Below are 9,517 nucleotides of genomic sequence, written 5' to 3'. Positions count from 1 at the left end.
GCTACAAATGTATTTTGTGAATAAAACCTTATGTACAAAATAAAAAGAATGATAGATTTATTTCTGAATGTCCCACAGATTTAGTTTAAAAATATTTGCGAACTCGCTTCATATATTTTTACATCAGGACATTTGTATAGGCAAACGTAATTTTTCCCCTTATGCTGAAAAGCGCTTCAATACCGGTTCAGGCAAACGAGAGGAAATCGCGCGAGATCAAACTGAGAACCTCCTTTTTAGAAGTCGGTTAAACTGAGCCTAATATGATTGAAATTATGCAATTAATTCGAGCAAATTAATTAATGACAAGCTATTTGTTTAATCTGTAGTAACATGATATTTATCTTTGTAGTTTCTTGATAAATGTTTGCAATAAGATAACAGTGCGATATCAATGTTTTACTTCAGTTTCCGTGTTATGATATACTTAACTTGTAGGTTTATTGGACATTAAATATGAATAAACATTAGATATAAAGCCGTTAGTAATTGTGGCTAATCGGACATAAAAATATGGGACTACTTTCGTATGTATTTTATTTTTTGGGAAAATCGAGGTAACTATTACCTAAGTAAATTGTGACATAATACTTACTCGAAAATAAGTAGATACCTATAGTGATATATGAATTTAATGTTACAAAAATAAGCTATATTATTTTTTAGAGTACATATCTAACGATATATTAAAGTATAACCAACCTATAGGAATAGGTGATTTTTTTCAGCTTATTTTTTTATATTTTCTTTTCGATTGCGTAAAACAGACAACCATACCTTAAATAGATTCCGAAGGCTATTTAATGCAGTTTATTTATTACACAAGCATTTTAGTGGATAATATAATAAATTTTCACCTTGCAACGTTTGTTGTATTTTTATCACTAGGTAATGCTTTTCTATTATCGAGGTAAATTAGCATTGAGTTATAGCTATTCCGTGACACATTGACATACAGATGATAACATATTGTTGAGAATACATTGTAACCATACGTGTATATTTTGTTTACGACTTCTGTGTGTACAAGAGTAAACTGAGAATTTTATGAAGTGTTATTTGTGATTGTTAATTTGCTTGTATCTGTTTCCGTACGCTCTTGTATTAGAAGGAAAAACCGATACATATAATAATTCTCCGAAATTTTTAGCTGCATTGGCCTTTACAGTGAATGAATACATAAATACCTAAGCGAATTATTAAACTAAAAAGCTGACTACACTGCATGGGTATTATGAGATGCCAAAAATGTCTTAATTTTAAAACTATTGTTTATCGCAAGATTTGCTATGTACCTAAGTATGTTTCCTAAAGCGCGGTTGGAACCCACCTAGAGATCAGAGTTTCTATGAAGTTCACAGGAAATAAATAAAATATTTTATATCAAAACATAAAACTAGCAATACCTGCAGAATTCATGTAAGTATAATTCAAAAATTTTACTTTCACTACATCGATATTAAAACCCTGTCTGTAGGTTGCGTTAATTTATTTAGAGAACTATAGTCATAAAATAAACCTATAAATATCCTAAGAAATAACATGAAAGTAGAGATAAGTAAGTAAGTATCTCTGTGTGATTGTGTCGTTTTCCCGTCTTTTTACAGATCTATGTAAAGGTACGTTCTGAATGTTAACTGCCGACTGCAACTGCCGACCGCACTTGCAGCGACTGCATGAAGTCGGCCGCAGCTGCTCTACTGGTTTGTATGTATTTACATGAAACTGTTTTGGATCGAAGCGGCAGCAGCACGTGCAGTCGCCCTCAGATATCAACGTATTTCATGCAGACACTGCAAGTGCGGTCGGCTGTTGCAGTCGACAAATGGCTTTGAGATTTTCCCAAAATGTGGGAAAGAAAACTTTATTTATAGTTTTCCTATGCTTGTGAGTATCCTTAGGACACGAGTAAAGTTATAGGAAAAAGCTAAATAGGTACTTATGCTATAATTTCAATTCACGAAAAAATATAAGGAAAACTAATTAACTTCTTTTGTCGCAAACAATGAACTTAATAAGTCATGGTTCTAGGAAAAATATAAAAAGTCTGACTATGGTTCCATGTCGTGGTTTTAGACTGAACGGAAGTCTGCTTCTAGGAAATTAAGTTTTGTTCTAAGTATTTTTAATAATGTCTTGACGTTTTGAATCTAGATATGTATACTAAAATTATAAAGAGGGTTTTTTGTTTGTTTCTACTCTAAAAGCTCCGAAAGTAATGAACCGCTTGAAAATTCTTTCACTGTTGAAAAGCTACACTATTTCCGTATAACATAGGCGCGGGACGCGGGTAAAACCGCGAGAAAACGGCTAGTTTTAAATAATGATGGTGTTCTGTACTTTTAAAATGAGTTTACACTCTTTTCTAGACATTATACTGTGTAGAAAAAGCCCTTCAGCAATTACTCCTTTTTAGGGTGTGATCAATTTACGATTCGCCTCGCACATTTAGATATTATTTTACTTTCATTTGCAGTTTTCTTTGTAGATTTATAAACTATGTGAAATATGTGCTTGATACAAGTAAGGTCACAAAATGTTTTAGTTATAAACAAATTAATTATTATATACGTGCGGACGTAAAGTAAAACATCAAAGGGACCTTCAATCAAATTATAGTCATCATAAAGATAAATATAATTGGCGCTTAAAACTAAACCGGCCAAGAGTGAGACGCATACGACGGGTTCCGTACAATTATCTCTAGTGAAACAAATTTTTGTATGGAGCCCCCTAAAATGTTTATTTTATTCTTGTTTTCAGTATTTGTTGTTATCAGCGACAAAATAAATACACCATCTGTGTCTACTGTCTAATTCCGGTTATTGAGATACAACCGGTTATGAAAATTAGTAATTGAGGTTCCGTTTTACCCTTTGGTTACGGAACCCTAACAAGTTCTCATTATAGATAGTTCAACTCAGATTTGCGCGCGGCCCTATGTGTGCGTCGGCTTGTAAATATACAACTTTCATTCGTGTGATAGTGACGTCGTCCGAGCATGACGTGTTCTTATCGCTTTTTGTTATGGGTACAGTCGTTTACGAAAATGTCTAGTTCTTCACGGAGAAAATGTTTAAGGAGTCAGGTAGCGTTTCAAAAAATGAAACAACATTCAAAGCTTTTTATTATTACATTTTACAGTTTTTCATTATTTTCTCATAAGTTTTTTCAAATTGACGTTGACAGTATCTAAGAAATAAATGAGGTGAAATATCTAAGATGAATTAAATACTCCTTACATATTTTCTAGATCTCGGGGTACGCGGACAATAAATAAAAGTGTGGACTAAGAATGTAAAAAGACGTATAATAATAATCTTCCACGCCGATTTCGGCAACGGCGACCACTTCGACCCTAATGGCGTGCGTGTGCTCTCATGTGGCTGGAGTATCCAATTTTGTGCGTGAAAGTCCGCGCACACTGCGGACATGTCAGGGTACCAGCCACAAAGTTGTAGTTGATAGCTACAGGTGGTCGAGCTTTCAACTCATCTCGTTTGGCATCCAACTCAGAAAGTCGGCGTGCTTCAAAGTCAAAGACTTTGGCTTTAACGCGGCTTCTCCAGTCTCTACGGTTGGATGCCAGATTCTAATATAATTTATAATCTAGTATAATAATGTAAACAAAATGTGTGAGGAATTTTAAAAAATATTATTGCTTCGCATAATGTCGACCAAAATAAGACGGAAATAATGAAACTCATAAATGAACGTTTAAGTCATATTGATGAAGGGATGTTGGGTAATACTTGTCGACATGTACAAAAGAAAAAAGAAAAATACTATAGACATTTTGACATAGAGTCAAAATTTATAATTTACCTCGGTGAGAGTAGCGAAGCCGAAAATTCATCATTTGATTTTTCAAGTAGCGATTCAGAATCATTATAAATAAATAAACATTAAATTACGTAATAACTGTTTTTCTTTAAACAGCCTTAACCCCTAAATAACTGTATTTGTACCCGACTGTACCTCTTGTCACGCACACAAAGTCACTGTATATGTACAAGGGTTACCCACACATAAGGCCGCGCGCAAGACTGAGTTGAACTTACTATACATACCTAATTAGAATACAACACAACCTTGAAAATTGGATAAAAAAAAATGCTTATCATTTTCAGAATTTAACGTAGGTACCTACTACTACACTTCATTATCTTGTATGTTATCTATGAGTCTGCAAATATTTGTGAAGCTAGCTTTGTCTGGTGTAGCTCTGTCCTTGGTCCTAGACCTACCACGTCGCATCTTTGATATTATACTAGATAATCTATACTATCTATATTTACTTAATAAAATAAAGAGAAAATAAAATTGTTTGTTTGTTTGTACCTTAAAAGCTCCGAAACTACTAAGCCGATTTGAAAATTTCTTTCCCGGTCGGAAAGCTAGACTCTTCTCGAGTTATATATTTTATCCCGGTGCGGGCAATAGTTCCCACGGTACGCGGGTAAAACTGCAGCATAACGGCCAGTTATGGATGAGGCGATACCTTTTGCTTTCACCCGATTTGCTTTTGTCATCATTGAAATTGATATATCTTGCTAAAGTCACGATTGTTTATTAATAAAGAGGATATAGTAGAGATATTGATAGAACAGATAAACCCAGAAACAGCTAGATTCGGCAGCGCTGTTAGCCGAGCACTAAAATCGATAGAGCGTATCGGAATAATCGAGATGCATCGACTACTCATTTTATTCGGTCACTGACCTGATCTGTTATGCCTCAGTCTATGGTAAGTACTTACTAATATTGTGGTCGTTATTTTTTACTTTCAGGAAATATAAAATTCTAAATTGAAATTTTCTTTTGGCAACGCACATATTTTTTTTGCGAAAGTTTAGTTGGTCTGCGTCTAATTGTTTAGATTTTGTTTTATGTTTGTGTTAATTACAGTACATACGTAGATTTTAGTTCTAAGTGTATTCAGTTGAAACATAAATGGGCAATAGGGGCTCAGCGTCAGCGTCTTTGCAAAACGTCATGAACGACGAACGAGAAACGATGTGAACGAAAAAGTGAATATGTATGGAAATACAATAAACTGCGTAACATTCGCGCACATGCGGCGGTTGACAGTCTGTTTGGTTTGAACACAGCCTAAAGTTTGAGCACTCGCGGTATATTGAAAAAAGTGAGTACGCATACATTAGGACGCCCAGTCTGTACTCAGCTTTAAAAAGTTGATTGATGTACAAACTAAAAATAGGAGTGTATTTAATTTAATAGACGCTAGTAACTGTATATTATACTCTGCTTTTAAAGTCGGCAGATAAAGTCACTGTTATTTATAACGTTAGACTAACATGTGTTCTGCGGGCTGCGGTATTGTTCGAAAGACTTATCGCGGCCCTGGTACATGAAGGGCTCCAGAAGGAACATGGTGGGTTTTAGTCAGTAAGAGTCTGACACTCCCTCACGCTGCACCCACAGCGGGAGTGTTCAACTGGTCTTATTCCCTCAAAAATAACTCCACAGGTTTTCTGCAATTTTGCCCAAATCCCGAGAAAACTACTTCCCACACATGGTTAGAAAGTATGTTTGATCAAAATCCATCAATAGTTTTTGCGTGAAAGAGGAACAAACATCCGTACATGTATTAATAATATAAGTAAGATATGCTTTTTGCCATGAAAGTGTAAGTGACAGACAGTCAGACAGATAGACGGACGGACTTTCGCATTACTATATAGAGGTAATATTAATAAAGTGTTACGTCAAAACTGCCAAAAGGATTGACGTTTGATTTAAATGTAGCTGTATAGATAAAGTATTTTATTTATTTAAATACATTTTGCATCAATAATTTGCATATTATTTGTAACTACAGCTGTTCAAACTGCAATAATGTATGAAAGAAAACAACTTTTCTTTTTAAATCTCATGGATATTTAAACTTTTGCGAATATGAAACACAAACAAAATGAAATCTGTTTTGTTTAAGTAAACATTTTAAGAAAACAGCTTGTTAGATAAATTCAAAATTTTGCGAAAACATGCACATGTGTTATTAGATTTTCTTTAGGTTTTGATTTATTTGAAAATGTGGTATTTCAAAATAAATAAAACCAGAAAGATTTATCTTCTAACACCACAAATATTGGTTTGAACCAATATAAAATTTATGCGTTCTCATTTATCTGAACTTGGCCTCTTTTCAGAACCATTTACATTTTTTATTCTGCTAAAAGTTAGAAGTAAAAAGTCGTATCTACATTTTTTTTTTTTGTTAAATTCACTTACGACCTTTTTGCATAATACGGGTTTATTTAGATAAATAGAGATATTTCCAGCTAAAATAATTACTTCGTTTACGATACAGTTATGTGCCAACAGCTATATAACTGCGATTTTAGGTTCAAATATCTAGGCCAGTTGGTTATTTGATCTTTGGATAGATTGCAGATTATAATTATTGCATAACTGTCATAGTTTGACGTAACTGTCAATGTCATTTGTTTTTTTTAAAGGCAAAGGTATTGGCCGTATAAGACACTACTGTGACATAATTTTAATGATTACATTTTAACACGTATTTATTTCAAAGGATTTTCACAAAAATTTAAAACTTTATTCAACTTTGCAGTTCCTAAATATTTACAAAGAAACTATAACAGTCAAGTTTTTGGAGTACTTTTTAAGTTCAATATAGTGTCCTCTCTAGTATCAGGTATATATTTTCCTCGGAAGTTGGCCTTTCGATGGGATTTAGCACTTTGATATTTTCGTCTTAGTCATAAAATCGAGAATACATCAACGAGCCAGTTCATAAATCGAAATAATCTATAACGCGAATAACTGTCTGCTATGTGAAGAAGTTACGTTACAATAATAAACATCGACTTCCACTGTGAAATATTTATAACTAGGTGTGACAAAATAATTACGTCAGTTTCTCGAGGCTACCGTAATAATGCAATAAAATAGTACATTACAGTATACAGCGGCCAATAGTAATAAATGCCGTGGAAAACTACTAATTAGGAACTACACCTTCGTCTTCGGTTATTGCATTTTTTATTGTTCAATATTGCTTATATTGGTCAGTTATATTAGCCAGGTCTCGGGTTGGATTCCCGGATCGAGCCGAAATCGCTCTGTGTGTTTTAGAATATTTCACAAAGCAGCCTAGAGTCTGCAAGTTGGTGATTGATACACGCGTGCATCGGAGAGCACGTAAATGTCGGTCCTGCGCCTGATCTCTTTCCGGCCGTGTCGAATAGCCGTCCCATCGGGCTATGAGAGTGAAGGAATAGTGAGTACACCTGTGTCTGCGCAAATTTTTGTGCACTATAATTTATGTCCTGCGCAGTTGGCTAATCTCCCTATGTGAGATAGCTGACCGTGGCCGATAATCGGCTAGGAGGACGTCATCTTCACCAATATTGACGAGCAGGGGATAAAATTTACAACGATCATATCTACAATAACACTAAAATGAACTGGCGCCAACCAACAAAACCTAAGTTCAAGTGCAAAACAATTAAAGCCTGAACTTCCATTTGGCACATAGGCCTTGACAGCAAAATCCCTACTATATTATAAACGCGAAAGTAACTGTCTGTCTGTCTGTCTGTTACGCTTTCACGTCTAAACCACTGAACTGATTTTAATAAAATTTGGTACAGAAATAGAGTTAACCTTGAGAAAGAACATAGGATAGTTTTTATCCCGGACTTTTGAAGAGTTCTCTTGGAAACGCAATATAACTGAAGTTGACGCGGGCGAAGCCGCGGGCGGAAGCCAGTAGCAAAATAATGACGTATGTAACCCGTGCTAATTGTGCAAAAACTGGTTTCCTTTCAATTAATGGATACGATGATATAGTTCACTGAATTAGTGATGACGGACTTTGTTTGTGGTAAGTAGTCATAATAACTACAGATTGTTGGAATAACAAAGATTTTACATAGATAACAAAATGTTATAAGATGTACCTATGCTACCTAATTATAAGATAGATCCTTTTATATCACTTAGTTCGCAATAAAGATATTGAATTTGAAATGTTGTCGTTATAAACTGAAATTAATACCTTTTTTGTTTGCTGTGTTATTTTTAACTGACTTCCCAAAAAAGGAGGAGGTTTTCAATTCGGATATTTTGTTTGTTTATTTGGTAAGTGGGTATCCTTAGGTGTTTTTGTGACTATTTCCCATGCTAAAATTATATCTGGCAGAAAAAAGTAAATAGCTCTATTAGATTAAATAGATAGGTACCTTTTTAAAGATAAGTAGATACTTAAAGTAAGCCAATGTTTAAACAATTCGTTTGTCTAATTAATAATAATAGCACTGAGGTGATTAACGTGATCACTGTATGTAATCTGTGCTCATAAGTACCTATAATGGGTATTTGTCTTCAAATGAGGAAGTTTGATGATGAATTTCATTTTAATCATACACCTATTGATTAATGATATGATGAATAACTTGGTCGTAAAACATCGATGAATTACTTAAATGTGATTAAGTTTTTTAAATATAATTCTCAATCATACAATCATATTGTATCGAAATTAATTAATTTTCGCAATTTTGTATCATTCATTTGTATAATTTTGTTAATAACTTACGAATTAATTCGTGTTTTATTTATTAATATTTTTATATTAAAACGTAGTTCCTCGCTTAGTCAATAAAGTCACAAGTGAACTAAGCACTGTGTACTTATAATATAGAATCATATGAAATTTAAAGTTATTAAATAATAAATGTAGAAATATTATCTATTTATTCAATATCTTGAAGAAGGGACTACTCCTTAGAGACGCAGTTGAATCCGCGATAAACAACTAGGTATGTAGTTTATGCGTCATTTTAATTGCAACGTGATATAACGTCGTGCCCAAATTATTTTCCTGCCAACGTTTCGCCATCCTTGCCCTATGTAAGTACAACAACAAAATGCATTGGGATCATCGACTCCCGCATTGTACTCCTACAAGTACAAATTACAGCATAGGTACCGGTTATCTGAAGAACACAAAGAATTTCTCATAATAATAGCTGCAATCAATATAAGACTGGTTCAATGGTAAACAGAACAGATCAATGTAAGTATCACATTGAAAGGATAGCGGGGTCATGTATTTTTAGATTGACAAGGTTTTTATTTGCATTTTGGTTATGCGATGTGGTTAAAAAAGAGCTTTGTTCTTTGTGAAGTACATTACGCTGGAAGAGGGTAAGGGAATATGCGTTAAGTATGTTATGCTAGAAGAGACAAATATACGATAAAACCTGTAATCATTCACACCTGACCGATGATGCGTTAGAGCGACGATCATACATTAACGATACGCGCCGCATTTTCCGACACATACTTACCTATGAACCGACCCTTAGGTTAATTTGCGTATGTGTAGGTACGTACAAATTATTTGCTTAAGTAGATTAAAATAAGAGCAAAGAGGTAATTTGGGATCTCAAATACATAAAATAACAGTTTGAAAGTAAAAATGTCTGTATAGCCTCCTGAATTAAGATAAGAAAATGATTCTTAT

This window comes from Helicoverpa zea, chromosome 24 (genome assembly GCF_022581195.2).
Source record: "Helicoverpa zea isolate HzStark_Cry1AcR chromosome 24, ilHelZeax1.1, whole genome shotgun sequence".
Taxonomy (NCBI): domain Eukaryota; kingdom Metazoa; phylum Arthropoda; class Insecta; order Lepidoptera; family Noctuidae; genus Helicoverpa; species Helicoverpa zea.
Note: the sequence above shows the minus strand (reverse complement) of the source record.